At 38.8% G+C, this 26,120-nt stretch overlaps 1 protein-coding gene across 2 annotated transcripts in view; it reads left to right on the forward strand.

Moving 5' to 3' along the window:
- The window catches only part of LOC145670404 (uncharacterized), a 60,566-nt gene that overhangs the window by 1,930 nt on the left and 32,516 nt on the right, over positions 1-26,120 (forward strand). The gene's annotated exons all lie outside the window — the stretch shown is intronic.

A 26,120-nucleotide genomic window follows, 5' to 3' on the forward strand; every position in this document is an offset into this window, starting at 1 on the left:
AAGTTGAAATTGTGCAAGGGGACTCACTAAGAAACTGGGAAAACTAAATGAATGTCTCTAGTGGGATCGCATAATCGATCTTGAAATGTGGCCAATGTGTGTGTTGATATCGACATGTAGCTAATGGACACATGTGAACATGTTCCACTACTGCTGGGACACCGTCTCACGTGTGAAAACTAGGAAAATAACGTTGTACATTCTGCTATTACATCTGGTGCACTTTTTGGTAGAACGTAAATACAACACGATTGTATTAATGTCCCTCTTTGTTTTGGACATTATCCCATAATCGAGACATATGAAAAGAAATCTCTTTTCCATGGTTCAAATTCTGAAAGAGCGTGAAAATAACAAACTTGTATCATGCCCCACATCTTCTGGGACATATGACGTACTCAAAATATAGGAAAATACCTCCAGAAACGTGTATCTTACACACAGTGCACATGCCAAGACGAAAATGAACCAATTTGGCGCATGTAACACTACAGCTGGAACACCATACATATGACATGAGAAATAGGAAGAAACGTCTTAAACCTTTGATTGTTTACAACTGTGCAGTAGGAGTAACAAAATGAAACACACAAGCATGACGGGAGGTTGTACAAGAGCACTTGCCAAACAAAGTGGGTACTCCTTAAAGAAATGAATACAGAGAAAGTCAGGCTCCCTCGAGCCTCAGGGCTAGAGTGCTCGCTTTCGCTCGCGTAGTCGCAGTTTCCAATCCCACTGGGAGCCCACGGCCTCAGCATCAACACCCGAGTAGTTATTTTCCTATTTTTCCCACGTGGGACGGTGTCCCAGCAGTAGTGGCACATGTTCACATTTGTCCATTAGCTACATGTCGATATCAACACACACATTAACCACATTTCAATATCGATCATGCGATCCCACTAGAGATATTCATTTAGTTTACTTAGTTTCTTAGTGAGTCCCCTTGCACAATTTTAACTTGGTCTCAGTTGTTGCATCCTTATTCGTATGCAACCGTGCACATCACATTGCTTCGGTTTGAGGGAATATTATTGGTGAATTGGCTTTCATGTTCTTGACGTTAATCCTTACATTTCCGACGCTTTGAACTCACGTTTACTAAGTATGAGTTAATTTCTGAGCATTTTTCGTTACGTGTTTCCACACTTGTGAATCACCCTGCTTCATCTGTTGTGCTCTACCGACACTCGAGATGTCTTTCTAGAGCATTTTAGTACAAATTTGCTACACCTAATACTCAGAATTTCACTGTTGGCCAGCATCCGTACTTGGCGATTATGCAACCAAACACAACGTGCATGAAGGTGTCCGCCATTTTGTATTTGTTCCAGATATCGACTTAATACAAACGAATTATTGTTACCTGGTAGAAACACTATCAATTCATATCCATTTAGATCAATTTTCATTTGGCAGATTATCCAGGACTCCCTACGTTCCTTTGGGGAATCCCTTGCGCGTGCATGGTAAGATTGTGAAACATGCAAAATTCAATACAGCAGGTATGATTTCTTCAGTGAATCTTTTACCCGCCCTCTTTATGTTGGATAGTTTCCGAACTATTGGCGTCCGAAACTCATTTTCCCACGCTTTCGGCACCTTGTAGATCTGAAACTATGTCCGATAGGCGAAAGTTCAAGAGAACTTTTTTTCTTGTCTCAGTGGTAGGAGTCACCTCCCAAGAGTTGTAACACTTATTTTGCAACACCCGATAGATGTTACAGGTAGTGAAAATGATATGGATTTTTTTGTTTTGCGAACTGCGATTAAGATCATGCCCTATAGGCTAAAGAAGAGGGATGAATGATGAATGATTATGAAAGAATTAGAGGTATGGGAATGTGGGAGGAAAGGGGAATACTCTGATAAAACTTACAGATGATGTCCAGCGTAAATTCACGTGGCCAGGAATCGAACCAGCTACTCATACCAAAGGTGATCGCTCTATCACTGAGCCATCGTGTCCCCCTTAGGTCTTCGGTAATATGGGGGTAACTTCACAGAATATGGGGGTAACTTCAGACAATATGGGGGTAACTTCAGGTAATATGGGGGTAACTTCAGGTAATATGGGGGTAACTTCAGGTAATATGGGGTAACTTCAGACAATATGGGGTAACTTCAGACAATATGGGGGTAACTTCAGACAAAGCTGCCGAAATAGCTTATTGTGTGTATATCTTATAGGTTATCTTCCCTTCGCAATTAGTTTTACACTATTATTTGATATATGTATCATTCATTGAGATAATAAGAGATTTATCCTGGTAAGGAGGACTTTCAATACACGTCTATGTTGAGCACCAAGGGTGCGCATGAAATAAGGTAAAGTAGCAATTTATATTGTGGGAAATTTGCAACCTTCTGATCAACATGCAGGAAATCTCAAAAGCTATAATGGAAGCAACTGAACTTGAGCAAAGAAACAGATAATTGAAGAGCAATATTTTTCTGACATTTTGGGCTGCCAGTCTTTTTTTATGCCTTGTGAAATATTGATGTTTGGGTGCTCATCACCAGACTCATTTCAGATTTTGCTTAGGGTTGAGAGGCAGGCCGGTAGTCAGCCCAAAAATGTAGGGGGCCCGGTGGAAGTTAGGGGGGTCAGAACCAACCATATTATAGTTCATTTGCAAACCTACCGCGAAAATTTTAGGGGGGACAGTGAAAATTTATGGGGGGCGGCCCACCCTAGCCCCCCGTGGATACAGGCCTATTGAGAGGGCAAAGTTCTGCACTGACATAACAGTTCAAAGCTTTTTGTTAGAATGTATATTAGTATAAGTTTACAATTGACAGAAATCTGAAACTCGGGGTAGGGGGGAGGAGGGTGATAAATCCTCCTCCTGGTGCTTATCAGTCGATTCCCTCTTTTCCACATTGTTCAAAATAATGCGAAAGTAAAAATTATTCTAGACTTTCTCTACGTAATTATTATTTAGGATTTACAAAATATCACTCGGTGAAATGGTCTGTGTTGTCAATATGTTCTTCACTCTCAAAGAATAAGTCTTTACAATTCCATTGGCTTTGTTTTCGCGAACTAACAAGAACGAACGAAAATCATCTCAAAAACATAGATTAGTTTACTAAATAATATATTTTGTTCTCTAAAAACATTCTTTCATTGTAAGCTACATTGAGAAAAAGAAATGGTTACAGACTGATAAACATTTAGACCACATCGAACACACAAGTCATAATTTGCTACAAAGACGCTATTGTCAGTTTGTTTTATACAAATAAGTTCAATGCGAATACGCTATCTATAATCAATGTTTTATCCAGACATGTCAGGGGCGGAATTCATCTCCAAAGTTTTAAAATTCCCCCAAAAGTTTGGGAAGATATAGGTGTGGCCAGTGGTGCTATTCAGCCGTTTCGAACCGGTTCACTAGAACCGGTTGTTAAAATAATTCCAGTTCGCAGAACCGTTTACGTACCTATGTTATATCTAGACATTTTACCCAGTTATACACAGAAACAGTAAATTCTAGTTTAACTTCTTTGTTTTTAGAAACTCTTACAGCTGTAGTGTTAAACATATAATCTCTCAGAACGAGGTATAAGCGTTTATTTCTTAATCTCAAATGCTCAGATATCAAGAATGAGAACTGGGATCACGTGGGTGTAGTGGTGAGGGTTATTTATATTTGAAACGCGCAATACCATTGTCAACAATTGTTGATCCATTGCTGGATTAAAGTGTTTCCAATACTTCTTGACAACCATCTATCTTGGATAATTCGTTTAAAGATATTCGCAGTGCTACCTAATTTTGTCACACCACTTGTATTAAGATGCTGTGTAGTGTAGGATCTCTACTTGTCACTAGTGGCATCTATTAAAAAAAAAGTCTGTCTACCTTGTATGGTTTGTTTCGTAAGAAAGTTACATCTATCTAGGGATGGGTCCGAGCGAGTTGGAGCGAGTTTTCATTGAAACTCGACTCGACTCGAAGCAGACATCTTTGAGCTCGACTCGAGAACTCGGCACGAAAAATTTCCTCCAACTCGACTTGAAACTCGACTCGAATCTGACTCGAGTCGAGCTAAATGCTTGTGTAGTTTCAAATACTTTCTTCAAGTATTCTACACAGACAATATAATTATTATCAATGATACTTACTACTACTACAACTTTTATTATTATTATTATTATTATTATTATTATTATTATTATTATTATTATTATTATTATTATTATTATTATTATTATTATTATAACACCACTGTGTATAAACATGAATGATAGGCGGTTTGTATCTGAATACTAAAAACTAGTTGTCTGCTGACCTCGGTAATCGTGAAGTCTAGGAGGCAAGGGCATCGTTCACAGGTTCTGAGTTTGAGTTCCGGAGGAGGAAGTATTCGGGCTCGAACCAGAAATCGTTAAAAGTTAGAGGGCGCCGGCCAAATATGTTGAAACCTGCTCGGCTCGGGTTTAGGGTTCTTAACGGCTCTAGCGGCTCGGTTCACAGCTCATTCACTATAGAGCCGAGCCAACAGATAACTCAACCGAGTCGGCTCGAGGCGAAACAAACCGGGCTGATGGCTCGTCGCAACCGAGACGGCTCAAGCCTATGGCTCACCTGAGCCGAGTCATTGCTTCATCTCAACCGAGCCGGCTCGAGCTGCTCGCTCAGCTGAACCGAACTGATCCAGCTAACATCACTACTTGGGTTGGGCTTCTGCTTCAGCTCAAAAGTTAGATCGTGCAGATCTCAGCCTTGGTGGAAAGAACTACAGTATATACTGGTATCTGCATTGGTGCTCACGACCTTTGAGGCTGTCTCGTTATAAAAATTCATTGTCGTCTTGTTAAACGAGACGAAACGAGATGCGAGCAGTGTCCCAGCTCGTGAGCAACACTAAAAATATTCCATATTACTGCTTACATTTCTCATAGATTTCGCTTTCCAGTCTAATCAGACCATGATTTCAAAAGGAGTTAAAACGACCGAGCCATGTATCAAACTCGACACGATTCGGAACTCGACCTCAAAACAGTGACTCGGCTCGGAACTCGACTCGAGAAAATTACCTTTGACTCGACTTCAATTCGCTTCGAGTTTCGAGTCGAGTCGAGTTTTAGCTCGACTCGTAGCCATCCCTACATTTATCCATCTACTATTTCTCTTTCTCTCTGTCTCTCTTGATATATATATATATATATATATATATATATATATATATATATATATATATATATATATATATATATATATATATATATATATATATAACCGGTTGTTAAAAATTAGAATAACACCACTGGGTGTAGCATGTAAGTAATGGTCTCCCTCCTAGAACTTTAGACCCCCATGAAATTGAGGAGACTGGATAAAATACAGCTATAATGTCTCAAGTAAGTATCGCCAGCTTTTGCATTATCGTATTTAATCAATATAGTTAATGTAGTAGCATATATGCATGCATAGAGCACATAGTTGTATGTGAACATGGAGTTGCATCGTGGCTATATGTTTAGGCTCTATTCCCAGTGTTAGCTCTTGTGGCTCGTATTCCACGTTAAGTTTTAGGCCAAGCCTCATATAACATCGGTCCTGAGAAAGACGTTAAGCTCTAAGCCAGTCAACTAACTGGACGTCGAGACTTGAACTTCCCATGTAAATGAAATTTCAAGCCTTACGTATTATGCAACATACCAGTGGCGTAGACAAAATTTCATCTGGAGTATGTTCAAATGCAAGTTCTTATCGATATTATCCGTATTTTAAAGAAACGTCTTAGTCTGTGTATCTCGCTATACACAGTCTCTCTGATAGGTTTATTATTCCCTGTACCTGTACTGCGTATCTGCCACCAACAGATGGCGCTAGCATGCAGGTTTTAATTAACAACGATTTTAATCTATAGCGAGCCGAAGGTAGTGAGAGCAACTATTTTTTTTAAAATAATAATAATAATAATAATAATAATAATAATAATAATAATAATAATAATAATAATAATAATAATAATAATAATAATAATGCTTAAATAAGCATTATGTGTATATAAGGGAGTATCAAAAAGTTCGTGCAATCATCTACAAATCACCTCTGGAGAACTCTGACACAATGATGGTATTCAGTGGCGTATTTAGGGGGCTTCCGGGCCTAAGCCCCCCCCGAAATCTTACTATAGTAAAGTATATGAAATATCTTGCTGAATTTTCACATTTTCAGGCAAAGCCCCTCCCCGAAAGTTAGCAAAGCCCCCTCCGAAACAAAATCGTAAATACGCCACTGATGGTATTAATCCTTCTCTACGTAGTCACCCTGCCTAGTGACGTATTTCTGCCAGCCGTTCTTCATTTTCGGTAAAGTGAAAGTGCCTGCCCTTTTGTAAAGTCTGAAGCTTGGCTCTGAAACCACAGTTCAACCTCAGAAATGAGAGTTATTCTATCGAGTCCTGAATTTGTATGGTTAACATACAAGGACCTAGCAATAAAATGCATATCTGAGGAGGTTCGTAGCTCGTCACCTTCTAGGTGATTACACGAACTTTTTCATACCTCCTCGTATCTTATACAGGCGGTTGCGAAAATTACAGAAATACCTGGAGTTGGAAACTAGGCCGGGTTGCTGGTAATGATGAACTCCCTATTACTTCAGGAGCAGTGAGCAGTGAATTGAGCAGACGGGGAACCTCGGTTATGTGGTGCAAGCGTGACGAAAGCGGCAAGTTGTTGGATGTGTCGAGAGCGACAGTATCTAAGGTGATGTAGGTATCGCCGAAGAGGAACAGTGCGCGGTAGAAACTCAGTTATCAGTGACAAATCCTGTCGTTCATTAAAGCGGATTGTTACTCAGAAGCATCGTGTGACTGCGGTGGAAGTAACGAAGGAGCTGAAGCAGCACCTCCCACAGCCTATGTTAACAATAACAGATCACCGCGAGTTTCATGACATGACATATAGGGTCGTATTCCAAGGGCGAAATCATTGATAATCAACCATAACATTGGACCACGACGCTGATAGTATCATAAACATGCAACATGCACCACTGATGGCTAGAAACGTGTGATACGGTCGGATGAGCCATTGTTCACCTCGTTTCAAACCACGGACTGTGTTTATGTGGGGCGAATGCCCAGAGAAGCCTCTGATTCACACTATCTCCGCCGAACTATGAAATTTGGCGACTGGCTCTGAGATATTTAGGGCCGCAGTATCCTGGATTCATTGGGCCCTGTGCTGATGCTTAACGGTCGTGTCACTGCTCGTGATTACCGGTATGTCGCCATTTTATGGAACTGTTCATTCTAGGGTCCAGATATTGTTTCTGGCAAAAACGCCCTGATGGAGCATCGGAACATTCGAGAAACATTGGTTTGAATACCTCCCTGGTCTGCTCAGTCCACGAACTTTAACATATGTGGTCAGTGGCGTATTTACGATTTTGTTTCGGGAGGGGATGTGCCTGGAAATGTGAAAATTCAGCAAGATATTTCATTTACTTTAATATACTAAGTAAGATTTCGGGGAGGGGGGCTTAAGCCCGGAAGCCACTCCCCTAAATACGCCACTGTATGTGGTCTATTTTAGAGACACAAATCCAAAAGAAGTTTATGCCTCCATCCTCTATCAGGGCACTCCATCCCATGTCGCATCAGAGCTGTTTTAAAAGCCAAAGATTGTGCAATGCGATACTAATTTGGTAAATTGCACTTTTTTCAGGTGTTACTATTATTTTGATAACGATTTGTATAATGCCATAGTTCACAGTGTACATAATCTCTCTATATAAAAGAAGTTTTCACTAATTCTTGCCCAGGCTAAACCGCTTAAGGGAGCAGACTACTAAATATTTTTCAAAAGCTAACAATTTTTCTTTTGCCAGTTTTTGGTAAGTGGAAAGAGATAATGAAATGTAACTTACCACAATAATAGATAATATTATTCTACACCCGAAAATATGAATCGGAAGAATTTTCAGTGTTGCCATCCATAGAAATCACAGTGTGACCAGAATTTGAATTACCCGAAAATTTAGGTTGACGCAGCGACTAGAAAAATGAACTCAACGGTAATTGATGACTTATCATGTTGTCTTGGTTTCTTGTTAATTACTTTTTAAATCACATTTGTATTTATTTTGTAATAACTTCCATAAGTTATTACAAAATAAATAAGTAGATGGCATACGCGTGTTGGTTCTCATCGCTTTGTTTAAATAGAAGGTACAAGTCAGCAAAATGAGATGGAATGAAATATTTCAGTTTTACGTCCCATGGTTATGCCAGCTAGGCTAAAGGAGAAGGTGATTATGAGAAATGAAGGAAATGGTGGAATGAAGAAAGTCGAAGGAAACGGGAGAACCCCGAGAAAACCCACGCACACGGTGTTTGTCTACTGCAAAGTCTACTTGGCGCGAGCTACAAGTAAGCAAGTTGTGACTTAGGTCCGCCCATTGTGGAAAGTTGAATTTTAGTTTACGTCGGTGCTGTTTTTAAAGTTTTGTCTACTGTGTCGGTCTTACGGTTAAGCGGGTGAACATTTTGTTACATATATGTGTGTGATGTACCCAAGTATGGTAATAAATATTAAATTACGAAAAGTGTTACTAAGGGATCCGATGTTATATGTTAACATATTAATTTCCCAGTACAGGACAAGGACACAATGTTTTTCTTATGAACATTTTATAAGTGTAGCGTTCCTCGTTCTTGTTTTTTTTTCAAGCATACGAAATGTATTCATAAAGTTTCGAACCTTTGGTTGGCAAAAATACATTTACTGATTTGGAAATCCGAAACATTAATTCCCTTCAAATTAGTCTCCTTGGTAATGCACACTTCTCACAGCCCTCCCGCCATTGTTGGAAACATTTCTTGAACGCAGTTTTTGGAATGGTGAGAACTGTGGCGTCGCATTCTGCATGTTTTCTCTTGACTCAACCCCATGCCGTAAACGTCGTCAAAACCTACACTGTTAAAAATACTATCTTAAGTCAGAAACCGTTTCTTATCTGTGCACCGATAATATCTTTTCTTAGAAACAAGAGTTTGAGACTCTCATTAATGAGAAATGAAGAAAAGTAGATGAGGTTGTATAAACCGAAACGAGAAAATATACTGTTACTTTCCTTATGAATGAGAATTGCAAATCTCATTTCTAAGAAAATATTGTCTCGGTACACAGATAAGAAACGGTTTCTCAAATTTAAGAAATTATTTTTTACAGTGTACTAGCCCACTTGCCAGTAAATGTGGATCGTCGCTATAGCCACACGCCGAAGGATTACCGCTAGTGTGCCACTAGTGGTAGGGTTTCGTCGAGTCGAAACAGATATCTAGAGTTGGGGTGTTGAAGTTACCATCGCGTAGCAGCGACTTCATTTTGGTCCCGCGCTCTTTTGTTTCCTTGCGGAGAATCGCGAAGAAATCAACACGAACTACCACCAGTCATGAGCATGCGGTTTTTATTATACTTATTATTTTTTCCAGACGAATTGTTCCTAAAGTGAGCTTCGGGGGTCGAGATCAACTCTGCCTCTACATCATGAAGTGAAAAATCTTGAGATGAGTGCGTATTTAGATGTCAACTGTCGCCGATCATTAGAAATTGAATATGGGAGAACTATGAAATAAAGTAAATAGGCGCGGGTCATTCTGTTATAAAATTAAATGAACGCATTTTATCTTATCCCAAACGGTTATCATCGAATATACACACTGAAAATAGAACTCTGATTAGCCAAATTAAAACGACTTCAACAATTTATCCCTCTATAGGCGATGTTTTCTTCATCGCCTCCGTGGCTAAGTCAGAAGAACACGCTGCGGTTGGTGATTCGTGCCTACCCTCGAGTACTTTTTTTAAAGTGTTTTTTGGGCTCACCTTAATGTAAACAAATCACGCATATAGGTGATTTAACGTATTTTGGGGAGTAATTTTGTGGTTCATTGGCGTTCCGGTGTGTCCCTGCTGCTGGTGGTATAATTTTCAAAACGGAAGTGGGGCCACCGGAGATCCTCGCTGCAGATGTCTCTAGTTGTCCATCGGTGGTCCACTGACGCTTACGGCATGGGGAAATCGGGTCTCTTTTAATGGCATTTTCAGCTTGAGAAATAACCAAAAGTCACACGGAGCTATGTCGGGTGAGTAGGGAGCCTGACGACACACAGAAATGGTGTGTTTGGCGATGGAAGTCTGAATTAAAATTTGCGGACTCTCTCTTCATGCCAAAATTCTCGTTCAAAATTAAATGTTCCGATCCAGTTGAATGGTTTCCGCTTGGGTATCTCCAAGCTTTTGGCAAAATTTGATGCAATATCGCTGCTCAAGTTTTTCTATCATTTTACACAAACTGAAATCCGACGACCGAACACTACACGTCTTCACTCGTTGGCCGACTGCAAGCGACTTACGCTTTCTGTGGGCGGGGAAAAAAATTCACGATTGCGCATAAGTGTCCCCTCTACATCTACACTGAAGGAAGTTTCCCGCGCCTCATTGGTTTACGCGGGAAAAATAAGGTTAGATACTTTTTGAATACACCTCGTATGTTACCACGATGGAAAGTAAGAAGAAGAAGAAGAAAAAAAAGAAAGTGGGTAGAAGAGAATATGAGGAAGGAGCTGAACCAGTCATGGAAGGTCAAAGGAGTCTGAGAGTGGCAGAACACTTTTGGTGATAAGAGTGAAAACTTGAAAATTGGCAACACAATAGAACTGACTCCTCAAAGAAGCCGTTTTAGTAAAGCGTTTTCAGAAGAAATAGACACGCAGCTTGTTAATCATCTAAAGGACTTGACAACTAATTGCTGCCAATGAACAAAAAAGGAGTTTTTGAAATGTCTTCGGTTTACAGAGCACCTCAAAATTAATCATCAATTTAATAAAGAAAAAAGTATGTGCTAGACATAAATTCTACTATAGTTTCATGAAACGTCATCCTGAAATCACTTAGCATATTTCAGAATCGACGAGCATGCAGAGAGCGCTCGGTTTTAGTGACAAGCAAGTTGATTTATATTTTAACAAATATGGAAAGCTGCTTGCAAAGTACAACTTTCAACACTCTAAAATATTTAACTGTGAATGAGACTGGAGTATCGGTGGTTCACGATAATGCAATTAAAGTTCTGTCTCGGAAAAGAAAGAAACATTTCAGAGAAATTACTTCAAAAGAAAGAGGCAGAGACATCATAGTGCTACTCACAATTAATGCAACTGTCGGTCAGTTCCGTCCCCTTTAGTTTGTCTCCGCAGAAAAGGATGCCTGAGGAACTAAAGAAAAATGCTCCTGAAAATAACGCTTTCATTGCAGAAGAAAGTGAATGGATGACAGCTATGAGTTTTCGGAAATGTGTTTAAACGTTCGTTTATTGCTCGAGTGAATCCAACAGAAGAAAACCCTGCCCTACTGATTGTTGACGAATACACTTCCTACAAAAACTTTCTGCTTATTTTGTATGCTAAAGAGAATAGCATTCATATGATTAGCCTCCTCCTCACATGACGCACAGATTACAGCTATAATTAAACCATTTAATGCAGCCTACAACGAGGAAGAGAAAGAAGGATAAGAAAGTATGCTCTCTTGAAAAACGTGGCTGGTTTGGTAAACATAGCGTTTAGTGCCATTTACAGAATAGAACTAGCCAGTGTTGCTTCCAGACCTTTTTCTTTGGAGGGGGGGCACTGCCCTCCAGAGGAAACCAAAATAATACGTCTATAACTTAATAATAAATAGAATAGTATCAGCAGTGCCCCCCCCCAGAATGCTAAGTCTTCCCCCTCGGAACATTGTTCCTGAACGAAACACTGGACCTAGAAAGATCAGCCTTTAGCTGCGCTGGGCTGTAGGCCGCCCTTTTGAATAGGTTTGACTTTACTGAATTGGATTTCCTTCCATTAGTATATTTCTGTGTCGATCCAGATGCCAATCCCCCAATGTAACCTTCTGCCATTCCAGAAACATCTTCAGAAACAATTTTATCAAATTCATAGGGTATAGTACACAGTTCCGTTAGCAAGACTTCTCGCCCATCTCCAGAAATTCTTCCTTCGGTCCTAGTATGTCGTCAACCTCAAGACAATTTCAAACAATAGCTAAAGAGATCTTCATACCAGCACAACTCTATACAGGAAAAGCTGAGAAGAGAAACGAAACTGAAGAACATTCAGTTTCTAGTAGACAAGGACAACTTAACGAACAGGCAGCCAATGAAAGCGAACAGACGAGTGCAAAAAAAGTACGAAGACGATTAGAAAAAACATTGAATTTTGACACTGGTGACGAAGAGTGTAACAATGGATCAAATGTCGCTATCATTACTGCATGCATCATTTGCTCGGAGACAGTAAAGGAAAAGTGGGTGCGGTGTATTTTGTGTCAGGGATGGGCTCATGTTGAATGCACAGGTCGAGAGAATCTTGACTACGTATTATACATGTGATCTGTGCAAGTAGGTCTAGTGCTTGTTTATGTAAAGGTGAAACTGGTTTAATTAATATTTTCACATTCCTTGTTCAGTACTGCGATTATGGATTTACATTTCTTTGATTGTGTTATTATTGTTTCTGAAACGATAACACAAGATTTTTGTTATTTACTTTAATATATTCAGTAGTGTCTTCAGACATGCTCTTAAGTTCATAGTTCTTTTTATTCGTTTCACATAAAGGAAGCAATTATATTTTACTTTGAGTCCTAACTAGTAACATTTTATGTGGTGTGTCAATTTGAACTGTTTCTCATTTTAATTTTAAAAATATACACAGCAAAAAATGAGGTGTTGAAACAACACAAAATGACTACCACTTCATGGTGTTACTTGTGTTTCAATTAAACACCAAGCACATCACCTTCAGAGCATATCAGAAATACCTCGTTACTGCCTGTGAGTATTCCCATTGTTTTTTTATTGTTTTGTATACGCAAAGATTTGAGAAATTTATTTCGCATTTATGGCAAGTAACTAATAACATTCTATGCTTTCTGTAAACGGTCACAATAATATTGTTGTAAACCTGTAAATCATCTGACAACAGTTATACAGAAAGCAGTGCTTCCATCTATTTTCTTTATCTGTTATTCTTGTGCCTTAGTTCGTATGAACAGAAGATGGCAGAACTGTTGCCTCTGTAACTGTTGTCAGACGATTCGCCGGTTTACAACAATATTATTGTGACCGATGACAGAAAACATAGAACATTATTCGTTACTTGGCATAAGTGCCAAATATATTTCGCAAAGCTTTGCTCATATTAAACGATAAATATCAATGCAAATTTTTCCAGGTAGTCACAAGTTATTTCTTATATTCTCGGAAGGCGATGTAGCTGGTGCTACAACATATCCTCTCATCGACAACAATACTCCGCTTCATACTGATACAGATAAAGTCAATGCTTTTGCCAGGTATCTCCACGACACCTTTACACCTCTCGCACCTGAATATCCCCATCGTTCTCATCCAATCGGCAACCTCAATCTGGATTCGCCTCATCTACAGCCTAATGTTCATCATACCTTACCCGAAAACAATCCTCTTACTGCACCGATCTCGATTTCTGACATAACCTCAGTGGTAGCTCATAGACATAACACAGCCCCTGGCATGGACTCTATTACATATCGACACATTAAAGAAAGTCCGAACGTAGTCTTATATCTCCTTTGTCTCATCTATACCTTTATTCTTCGCACTGGCTTTATACCTGCTGATTGGAAAACTTCAAAAACCCTAATGTTCCTAAAACCACATAAACCTGTTGCCTCTGTTAGCTCGTACCGCCCTATTCAACTAACGTCAACTTTTAGTAAAATACTGGAACGCATTATTGTTAAACGTCTTCATCCGTACCTGGCACTACACAACGTCCTTCCACTCGAACAAGCTGGTTTCAGAATTTTTTCAGCATAAATGATGTTACTTCGCCTTTCCAATTCCATCTATAATCACTTTAACACAGGCAATTCATCATGTTTGGTCCTGTTTGACCTCGAAAAGGCATTCGACAAGGTCTGGCATCCCGCTCTCATTTATAAACTCAAACAGCTCCGGTTGCCTATTGCTTACATCAGATTCATTTCTAATTTTCTCTCTTGTCGACTGGCATACGTCTGTATCAACTCCAGTTTTTCATTTCCCATTTTTCTCCATTCCAGAGTTCCCCAAGGATCGGCTTTGTCGCCGTTATTATATATTCTCTTTGTTTCCGACTTTCCTCCTGTTCCAGCTACAGTTAAACTCTTCCAGTATGGCGATGACACTGCTTTCTTTGCGACAGGGAAAACCATTCACCAACTCAATCTCGCTCTACAGGATTCTATCAATGCCTTTGTTGACTGGTGCTCTCACTGGAGACTAAAAATAAACGCTGCAAAAACTCAAGCAATTCTCTTTCTTGCTCCGAAGCATCGTTCCTGTGTCCACAGAAATCCAAGACTTCTGCACCTCACAGTGCAAGATGTATTGCTCAATCCTACTCGCAGTGTCAAATATCTTGGAGTCACTTTCGATCAGCATCTAACCTGGACAGCACATCTAAAAGATATCTCCAAGAAGGCTTACTCTTGCCTCAATCTCCTGAAACGTCTTGCTGGAACTACCTGGGGACTCAATGCTCATACAATTCTCAACACATACAAGGTCCTTCTCCGTCCTATTCTCACGTACGGATTTACAGCTTGGATATCTACTCCGATCCTCTACTATGGGAAATTACGCATCCTGGAACGTCATGCTTTGAGAATCGCTTTCCGTATCAAATTACGAAGTCCCACTCAAGATCTTTATGACAGACTTACGTTTCCACACATCTTGTATCATTTAGAAACACTCCGAACCAAATACATTATCCAGCGCCTGCACAACAATCATCCACTTCTGTAGTGTAGTGAGTTTCGCACTTCACTTCATCTTCTCATCTCATATCATTTTACAGTTATGCTTTTCCTTCACTGAAGCTTATGTATTTCCCTTACCTCATGATTATGGTTAAAGGCCATAATGACAATCACAATTTGAACAATAAAGTTTATGTATCAACCCATATCCCAACCACTGCTTCCTGAACAGCACATTGTATTAAACATCTCTTCCCCTACAGATGGCGTAACCCTCTTCGGGTAGTAGCTAGCGTCGGCTAGCTGGCAAAAAAAAAAAAAAAAAAGCTGGTGCTGAATTAACACACAAGCGACACGCTAGTAATCATTTTAAGTTGTTTCAACTCCTCATTTTTAGTGCGTTCTTAATTTTTGTAGTTTTTTTTTAATGTTTAATCTTGTAAGACATGTCTGACATTAATATGATTTCATTATTTTCATGATGTACCCCTTACTTATCTCATAGATTCGAAAAGAAACTTAGATGTCCGATACTGTTGGCACTTCGCTTATAATAAGATGGCCATGTGTCGAAATCCCTTAAGATTCGAGTATGTTAGGGATATGCACAGGTAGACCGAGCAAATTGTGGGTTCTGGGAAGGAAGTCCATAGCTAGTCGAAGGCTAGTAATTAGTAAAACTTGATTTCGGAAGTTTAATTACTAAGTTTAGCCATTCTCTCGCCTTGGAACCAATACTAGTATCTCCAGAACCAGATTGTTCAATTCCCGGCGGGGGTACTCGGTCGAAAAAGTGTAACAGCTTTTTCAGGCCAGCCACCTTGAATGAGGTTTTCCTGGATTTTCTTCATTCACTCCAGGCAAATGCCGTGGTGGTACTTAACTTATAGGTCCCAGGCCGCTTCCTTCCTTCCCCAATTCTTTCTTCCTTCCCTTTCCCCGGAAAGTGTGCTCGTCGTGGGACGTCACCCTCAAACGTGACGAGCTAAATGGCCATAAGATGCCAAAAGCCCAGAAATCTAAAATCCTAAATCCAGAACCAGAATCCCTCTTTCTGAGTGAATACTATTTTGTAAACAATTTGAAAAGCCAGACTTTTTTTTTTCGAGATATTTCACTAGCTGGACTCGGATATTCTCATGGGAGGGCACGGTGGCTGTGGTGGAGCGCTTACTTCTGCTACATAGGGTCCCTGGTTCGATCCCTGACCAAGTAAGTTTGTGGTGGACAACATCGTGTCCTGGGTTTTCTCGAGGTACTCCCGTTTCCTTCCACATTCTCATTCCACCAATTCTTCCGTCATCATTCGCTTGTCTTAATCATCGTATCCGTTAGCCTAAAGGGTATAATCGTGGGACGTTAAACTGAAAGATTTTATTTAATTTTTCGAATATTCTTGTTTACGAGACGAAATTTCAGAGGATGTCTCGTCTCTCGTCTCATGCTCATAACCCATTGACCACGATCGGAGATATGTCCGGGGAGTTATTATTTCCCCAGGCTACTTCTGAAATTATCACAACCTGAAATTCTAAAATTTCAGGGGTGACCATCCCCCAATCCTGGATGCCAGGGGGGATTCAAGGATGACCATCTTCCCTAAGTTCCCCTGAACTCCCTCCCTCGATTATTAAAAGGTGTTACTCCATAAAACACACATTTCCCATAAAACACACAAGTTTATATATATATATATATATATATATATATATATATATATATATATATATATATATATATATATATATAGTTCTCACTAGTTTAAACTAATTCACTTTCGATCCTTTCTCTAAAATCTAAGATAACTTACTTTATTTGTGAACCTCTGAAGATCTTAGAATAACAACAAATTCTATCAAATACGAAGATACATTTTTTCCGTACTTTCCTTGTTCTTGATAGCCGTGCCATCTCTTGGTCATTCCGAACACTAACTGGAAGCAAGCCAGACGCTTCGTAAACGTGAAAATTTAAAATATTCTTTATGTGAATATTCTATTATTATTATTATTATTATTATTATTATTATTATTATTATTATTATTATTATTATTATTATTATTATTATTATTATTATTATTATTATATTATGCTTTTAATATGTTACATTTGTTTTTGTTTGTTGTGTTAGAAATGAAATCTTTCAATTTTACGTCCCACGTTTATAACGGCGAGACTAAAGACGACGGTGATGTTGAGGAATGAGTGAAATGATAGAATAAAGAAAGTGGGAGGAAACGGGAGAACCCCGAGAAAACCCACACACACGGTGTTTGTCCACCTCAAAGCTGGGATCGAACCAAGGACCCCATGCACCAGAGGTGAACGCTCTACCACTAAGCCACCGCGACCCGTTTGTTTTGTTATGAGTCGAATATTGCAACTTAAATTTCATTTACTTGTACACTAAAACTCGGAAATTTTGTAGAGATAAAAATACAACATTTTCACTAACTTTCCCTGAATCTTATCGTTGTATCGTGAAATTATTTTTAAAAAATTATATAGAAATAATAATTAGCGAGCGCCGGCTGCTTATGCAACCCAGACCTTGACTGATGAGTGGTTGGTTGCATACGGATAAGGTTCTGTTGACCGTAAGTTTTACCATTAGGACGACACGATGTCTCAGGGGTAGAGGGTTTTCTCTGGTGCATGCACGAATATCCACAATTCACGAGTAATTAAGCTAAAATTATGTTATAACCACTTGCTTAGTTATTAACCCATTGGAATTGGATTTAAATTGTCTGTTGTAAGCACACAATAGCATATTTAGGCTTATCCCGACCCACGTGTCTCCTTTATAAGAGGAAGTGAATACAAGAGACATCTCTGAGCAGGAAAATGTACTACTTTGTTTATATTGATCGGCTACAAGTACCATGTTTAGGTATGTGCAAACGGTTATGTCCTGTAAACTAAAGGAAACAGATGGTTAATTTAATATTTTTGCGCTCTCCCACCGGGAATCATACCAGGACCACGTGCACCAAAGTTGCACGCGTTAGCTACTAACCAGGGGAGAAAGTTGGTAGCAAAATATACCTAGTACTAAAAATGTGTCAATATTTTTTAAACTGCATTGACCATAATGAAACCTGCATTAGATTAGTGTTCTGCCCGTAAATTACTCTCATACTATTAGAGTTCGGCTTCATTCTGAGAGGGCAGCACCTTATAATGAGAATGAAGCATGTAGCTCTAAATGTGTCCATTGTCCGAATCGGTTGCAATAGGGTGTGTCGTGTACCTATTCACAAAAAGGTTTGTTGGAGTATCATTCCCCTCTTTCAATATCTCCACCTTGCCGCGGTGGGGGGGTGAGGGCTTGCATGTTCTAATGATCCCAAGAGCTATGCCGGAAATAGCTTCCCTATCAGAGGGCTTCCCATGCTGGACAGATCTTTAGGGGTAGGAGCCAGACGAAGAGAGATATGGTAGTGGGCAGCAGCTCTACCATTACCACACTGAGGCTGAAGATGATTGACATCGGCAAGGTTCAGATGTGGACAAAAAAAAAGGCAGGGACAGGATGTCTTCTATGGCTGTTTCATTACAAGGTGGAAGGACTTGGGACACCATCACCTTCCTCAGTCCCTAGAGAACAACATGAAAAGAAAAATAAGAAAATGTAATATTAGGGAATACGACACTATTGTTTCACAGAGGATCGTCCCCAGCAGTGGAGGGAAACAAAGCAGAGCCTCCTTGGTCGAAACCACTGCAGGAGAGGAACCTGGAATGTGCGATCCCTGTTACAGTGTGGAAAATTGTAAAATATTGAAGAAAGAAATGGAACGTATGAAGATAGATATCTCGGGAATCAGCGTAGTTAGGTGACCTGATGAAGGAGACATGTGGAGCGGGGACTTCAGAATAATTTACTCAAGAGCTGTAAACGGTACAGCAGGAGTCGGTTTTGCCTTGAATAAAAAGATAGGACAGAAAGTTATAGGCAGCTGGAGATACAATGAAAGGATAGTAATGTTGAAGATAGCAACCGAACCGAGGAATATGACGATATATGCCTACATCAAGCTACACAGATGAGGAAGTAGAAGAAACCTATGAGCTAAAAGAAGAAGTATTGATGAAAGTTCAAGACCAGGACAATTTAATCATCATGGGTGACTGGAACGCAGTAGTCGGCGAAAGCAAAGAAGAAAATGTAACTGGGAATTTCGGCCTAGGAGAAAGGAATGCGAGAGGTGCACGATTAGTTGAGTTCTGCAAAAGCCATAATCTGACTGTAACGAACACTCTCTTCGAATAACCATTAACTAAGGGATACACATGGACAAGACCAGTAGACAAAGAAAGATATCAAATAGACTATATACTGGTCTGACAAGCATTTAGAAATCAAGTAAAGAATAGTAAGAGTTACCAAGGAGCAGACATTGACTCAGACCATAATTTAGTTTTGATGAAGAGCAAACTCCGGCTAAAGAGAAAGCGAATGGTAGCACCAAACAAAAGATGGAACACAATCAAGCTAAGAAGAGATGAAAACATGAAAAAGGAATTTTCAAATGCGACCGACAAAGAGACTTCCAAGGTAGATTTAGCAGGTGATGACATTGACTCGAAATGGGAAGCCATGAAAGCAGAGATTATAAAAGCTGCCGACGAGCACATAGGAAGACAAACGAGAACCCAATATAAGCCCTGGACAACAGCAGAAATATTGGGAATGATGGAGAAAAGAAGACAGTTCAAGATAACAAACAAAGAAGACAAATACAGAAGGTGCAGAAATCACATCAACAGAGAAGTAAAGAAGGCCAGAGAAAACTGGATAAATAACTTCTGCAAAGAAATTGAGGGAATAATAGTCAAAGGCAATACAGAAACGGCATATAGAAAGATTAGAAACCAGTTCGGTGAGAAAAGGAAAGGCACAGACATTATCGTAGACAAGGACGGAACAACGCTAATAAAAGAGGAGCAGATAACAAGAAGATAGAAGGAATATATTGAAGAACTCTACAAAGGAGACAAAGTGAACGAAGAAGAGATAGAGAAAGAAGATGTCGATGAAAATGAATTAGGACCATCAATTTTACAGTGCGAATTTGACAATGCTTTGGAGAAAATACATGGTAAAGCCCCAGGAATAGAGCAAACACCAATGGAAGTGATTAAGAATCTCGGAATAGCAACAAAGAAGAAACCATTTAATCTTATTAATGAAATGTTCATCTCTGGAAAAATACCAAGAGACTTCGAGAAAAGGATATTGGTCCCTATCCCGAAGAGGAAAGGCGCACGGAAATGCGAAGAACATAAAACGATAAGTTTGCTTTCCCATGCATCAAAAATACTGTGCAAAATTATCGCAGAACGAATAGAAGGGAAAATCGAAGGATATCGGAGGACCAGTTTGGATTCAGAAGGAAGGGGGAACAAGGGAAGCAATACTGAGTCTACGGTTGATCATGGAACAGCACATCAGAATGAACAAACTAATTGTGATAGCTTTTATAGATATAGAAAAAGCTTTTGACAACGTAGATTGGAATATCATGTTCAGAGCGTTGAAGAATCTGAAAGTGGATTACAGAGACAGAAGAATAATATACCAACTTTATAGGAACCAGACAACTGTTATAGGAAGAAATCAGAAGGAAGCAAGAATAAGTAAAGGAGTGAGGCAAGGATGTGGACTTTCACCTCTCCTGTTCAATGTCTATATAAAAGAGGCTATGAAAGAATTCTATGCGAAAAACGAGAAAGGCGTAAAAGTAAAAAGTTAGGTTTTCAGCACAATAAGGTTTGCTGATGACATAGCATTGATAGCGGAGAACGATGAAGACTTGCAGGAAGCACTTTCAAACTTGAACGACCAACAAGAGAAAACATGCAAAATGAAGATAAATTGGAAGAAAACCAAAGTGATAAAGTGCACAAGAGCAGGACAGGAAGAGGCAAACGTATGGTTAGATGGAGAAAAATCGAAGACGTTAAGACTTTCCCCTATCTTATCTTATCTTATCATCTTATCTTAGCATATCTTATCTTATCTTATCCTATATAGGAAGTATATCTTCGGACGGAAGAAGTGAAAAAGACATAAGTTCCAGAATAGCGCAGGCTAAACAAGCATTCAATAGGAAAAGAGGGCTGCTAACATCAAGAAATGTGTCGTTGGACGTTTGTAAACGATTTATTAAGATCCTGGTATGGAGCATGGGGCTTTACGGATTATAAATGTGGACACTGAGAAAAGCTGGAAGCATTTGAAATGTGGTGTCGGCGCAGAATGCTGCGCATATCATGGACCTAAAGGAAGAAGAATGAAATACTAAAGGAAGTTAATAAAGGACGACAGATCATGAAGATAATAGGAAAAAGAAGCAACAGCATGCTTGGCCATCTTATTCGACACTCCGATTGCATCACCGTGCTGATAGAGGGAAAGGCAGAAGGAAAAACAGGAAGAGAAAGACCAAGGACAGAATATCTAGGAGTAGTTACGAAGAAGAAACCTTATCGAAGTATAAAACAGCTCTCCCAAGCGAGAGAAAAGTTTTAAAATTTCCATGTTACCCACCAACCTATTTGGTTGAGGTGAACAAGAAGAAGAAGGAGCATCATCGTTCCTTATTGTTCTTAAAGAGTCTTCATCCCGGCGAAATTAAAATACCGCTAATTTTACAGTAATTATGTGATATCTTCAAATAGATAACAGATAATCGAAATATGGAACAAGTGCTCCCTAGACAATATCATTTTACATGAGAAACCGTTATCACGACTCACTTATCTGCTTTCGATTAGGAGCCATTTTGAAAATTGGCATTTATTTTCGCGTTTCTAAACAGCTGAAAACATAAAGCCACTAGGCGACTTGTGATAACGGTACCTCACGCAAAATAATATTGTCTAGGGCGCTCTTCCATATTTCAATTATCGTTTGTCTATTTGAAGATATCACATAATTACTGTAAAATTAGCGGTATTTTAATTTCGCCGGTATGAAGACTCTTAAGGATTATGGTATTTTATACAAATACTTTTGACTATGTTTTTCTGTTTCTTATAATGGTGATTAAGTGTGCTCAGGAGAGACTGGAACTCGTAGGAATGTGTGTAATTGCGAATTCTGCGTAATTTCTACCTTGGTCGCATCCAGTAATGACGCCATCTTCAATTACTTTGAGGGGAGCTATTTTTTTTTTTTTTTTTTTTTTGTATAAGTTGTACTTAAAATGATTGTTTTATATTATTTGACCTACATTACAACATATCTGGGGGCAGCCGCCCTCCCTTCTCCTCTAGCGTTAACACTGTTCGCATCTGGTTTCTCATTTCCATATATATTGAATGAAGACTAAAGATGGAGCGTGGAAGTTACCTACCGGGCGGGCACCTGCCCGGAACAACCTACAGGGAGATGGAGGTTAACTTGTGCTCTTGGATCTGAGCGTGTCAATTCATCACGGTCTCAAGAAGTAGGTGGATCGCTCGGAAATGGGATTGAAAAGTCACTTTTAACAGCGGAAGTGAGGCTTCGGCTATATAACACATCTTACGCTTAACACATCTTACAGCATCGGTCAATGAAAACTTGACTCACGACCCACCGTGACCCACCACCCACCATGAACCACTCTGACCCACTCCAACTCACCAAAACTCATCATCATCAACTCTGATCCATGATTCACGCCCTTTTTACTGACTAAAGAGATTACACTTGTAATAAAGAAAGGCTGTGAAATTATCAGTAACTGGAGTTTGAATTTCTATGGTCAATCGCTCAAACAGCGCTCTGGTTAGAATACCAGTGGATCTGACTTTTACGATATAAAATGATAAAGTGTTTGTCATGGGCCAAATTACGATTAATTATTTCCTTGTTGAATTACGTATACTTTTAAGTGGATGAAATTTGAAAGTCTCAAATCACGGTATAGTAGACCAACGTAAAGGCAAAAAAATGTAAAATTTTCCATATAATTAAGCATACCGTACAAACTTAAAATTTGCATATAATTAAGCTTACAATTCAAATTTTATGTCTAGTTTTCTCACAGCTTTATAGCTTGATTGCCTTGTGCTCTGAACTTCCACGCTCCATATAATAAACACAAATTTTAGCAATTATCATAATAGAAAACAGTGGATTTAAAGTGTAAAGCACTGTATTTTTTGCTTCTCAACTGATATCGATCGTTTTCGACTATTTTTACAAATTAATCCACTACCAATTTCCCATATATAGAAAGCGCCTCCCCCATATAAGAGATTTAAAAAAAATGCTAGGACACGTTTTGTTTATTTTTTTAATAAAGAGTTAATATAACGAATTTCAGCTTCGTAAGTTGAACGGCTTGTGAGATACTCAATTTTTTTTGCAAAAATTCGGATCCGCACCCCTCTTAATATATGTATTATAATGAAAGCGATATGATAACATCCCAGTTGAGATTGGAGCTTAACTATATACCAAAAGTCATTTCATTTGACTTTGTAATTTGGCCGTCATAATCAGGCACACATAGTACATTCATTTTTTTTTAAATATAATAATTCATATATTACTGATGATTCAAAAATATTTTTTCCAGTAGTTAGTTCCTCGAAAAACTCTCAGACTCAGGGATCCCACTCTCTTTCCCCCAAAAAAATTTCCAGGATATTTCCAGGACAAATCACCAATTTTCCAGGACTTCGACACAGGAAGGTATAGCAGGATTGCAACTGTAGGTTCAGAACTCACAATAGTAAAATGAAAAGTACAGTAGCTTATGCAGTGAATATTAATACAAGAACAGTGTTAATAGACAATTAAATACATAAAGCTGAGCTTAATGTGCTTTTTTTTTTTGGTGATCTCCCAACTCCCCTTATAGCCACCCAATCCACCCATATCCAGTACATGTCTTTACATTCTTCCTATATGACATTTTAATTGTGCACCGAACAAATTTACAAACAAAAAAATCTATTTTTCGTGCATGGCATCTTCAAGACTACAAAAGTTTTTCAACTGAGTACGGAGTTGTATGATTTCCTCACCTATAGACACAATTTCTTTCTTTTTTTTGGGAAGCTACTCTACGGATAGCATTTGACTTTGCCAATAAAGTAAGGCAAGACTTCTGTTCTGTTTTATGTGCAAGCTGGTTTGCTTCAGTCTCCAAAGCTTCACTTGTTTCGATCAATTTCCTTTTCTTTCTCTGCAGCTGCTGTACATTTTCACTTATATCTTTCCTCTTGCTCTGTACTTGACTTTATCTTTCAACAATCCTTATTTTTTCCAGCTCTGCCATATAGCGCATGTATGTTAGGCATGCAGGCATGATGGAGCTTTTCGTTCATGAAGTTGATTGAAGTAAGGTCTTTATGGGAAATGTTATCACACATCAATCTATGGAGGATTGATACTGGTACAAAGCACAGTTTCTAGAGGACAGTGCTAGTGAAGACAGCATCCAAGAATGGGTTGACAGACTAGTAGATAAAAGAAGACGAGAGAAGTTGTCCCACCAACCACCCAACACATGCAGGATCATGACAAGTTATTATTCAGCACTAAAACAGGAATAGCAAACAAAAATAGCAATCAATTAAAATCTTCATTATAATTATGAAAAATTTGACATTCAGTATTTCTGTAAATTTCAAGGACAAAAATGCATTTTCAAGGACCTTTCCAGAATGTTTCCAGGACAAAATCAATTCTAGAACATTTCCAGGATTTCCAGGACGAGTAGGAGCCCTGCAGACTGCATCTTAAAAGCCAAGTAGTAAGTCCTATTGCTATTATTACAATTACAAATATCAATATCCAAAAGTGCCTGAAGTTCTTTTTTCACTTAGATATATTCATCTCAGGTATGTAAATAGAAACAAATTAAAAAGAAAGAAAAATGGAGACTTTGAAAGTAGAACGTACACAAATTCACCAGTGTTTAGAAGATGCTGTCTACAATGCACTGAGCAGAGTGGGTTGGTAGGTAACGTCCTGTTGACCCACGACACTCACAATTCTTGACCCACTCCATCTCTGATGGTTAGCACTATTCTCATGAGCTCTCGTGCAGTTTTTTCCCCGCTTACTAATTATCAGAACGATCTTCAATAGTTGGCAACATTGATCAGCTTGATAATGTATACAACCAACGACAGAAACGAAGAGCACTTTTTATGCTGACTTCATACACTTCAATTTCAGTTTATTTCATTATTTTTAAGGGTAGGCCCTATTTGTCAGCAACGAACGAGGAAAACTATTCACATTTGGAAGAAAGGTAGATGGTTAAGTTGGGTCACTGCGAATGACTGTTTGATTTATTTCATCATGATTTGCAGTTAGATTTTTCAGTTGTACTACATCAAACAACTTTAAGATGATCTGGTTTTACGTCTGCATATGTTGAGGGTACAGTTCGAAAGGGCTGTGTTTCATCAAAACTTAACACTAAATGTTTTTCACTTAAAACTACATCTCCAGTGTTAGAGCCGATAAACTTCAGTATTCATAAACGTAGAGCAACTACGTCCTAATTTATTTTGGATGTGAATAATGAAGAAACAAGCCAGACGATACTCAAAATACTCAAAACTCTGTTAGTACTCAAAACACTGACTTTAATGTTAAAGTCAGTGTTTTGAGCACTAACAGAGTTTTGAATGTTTTGAGAGTTTCCTTTTCCATTGAAATTACATGGTTTGTAGCTTTCGTTTTAAAAATAATCAAAAGTACTTTGTTCCTTTTTTACTTCCTTTTCTCAAATTTACTTTTTTTAAAAGCTCTTAACTTATGAATATAATCCATTGCACAGCAGTGAGTTTTATGACACGCATTGTAAAAATACTAACTTGTAGCGAGTTCACGATTAAATATTACACAACAATTGTATAAATGCAACTCATTTTGTTGGCTGTCGTCTTTTTCCAAATGTCGACTCGACTACTGAAGCTAGACCACACTTTGTCATATGATTGCAATGGGTTAACGAAATCAGTAGAAGCATATTTCAATAATAAGAGATACTTTGCGAACATCAACATTTGATAAATAAACATACAGCTTCAACGGATACCCTCCTGGAATACCGTTAATAATAAGTGAAGTTATAAACTGAATGGTTATTATATCAGTCACAGACACTTACAAGGCAACTCTCTGATTATATTGAAATTTTAAGTAGTTTTAACTTACACAAGTACATGTAAACTTTGTTTAAATGCTGAAACACTGGAGACTGTAGATGGAGTTCTCAAAATCCAATTCAGTTTCCAGTACTATAGTATGTGAAAGATTGAGACCCATTTGTGGCGTCGCAGGTGCTGCT

The sequence above is a fragment of the Thermobia domestica genome, chromosome 2 (genome assembly GCF_964235325.1).
Source record: "Thermobia domestica chromosome 2, izTheDome1.hap1.1, whole genome shotgun sequence".
Classification (NCBI taxonomy): domain Eukaryota; kingdom Metazoa; phylum Arthropoda; class Insecta; order Zygentoma; family Lepismatidae; genus Thermobia; species Thermobia domestica.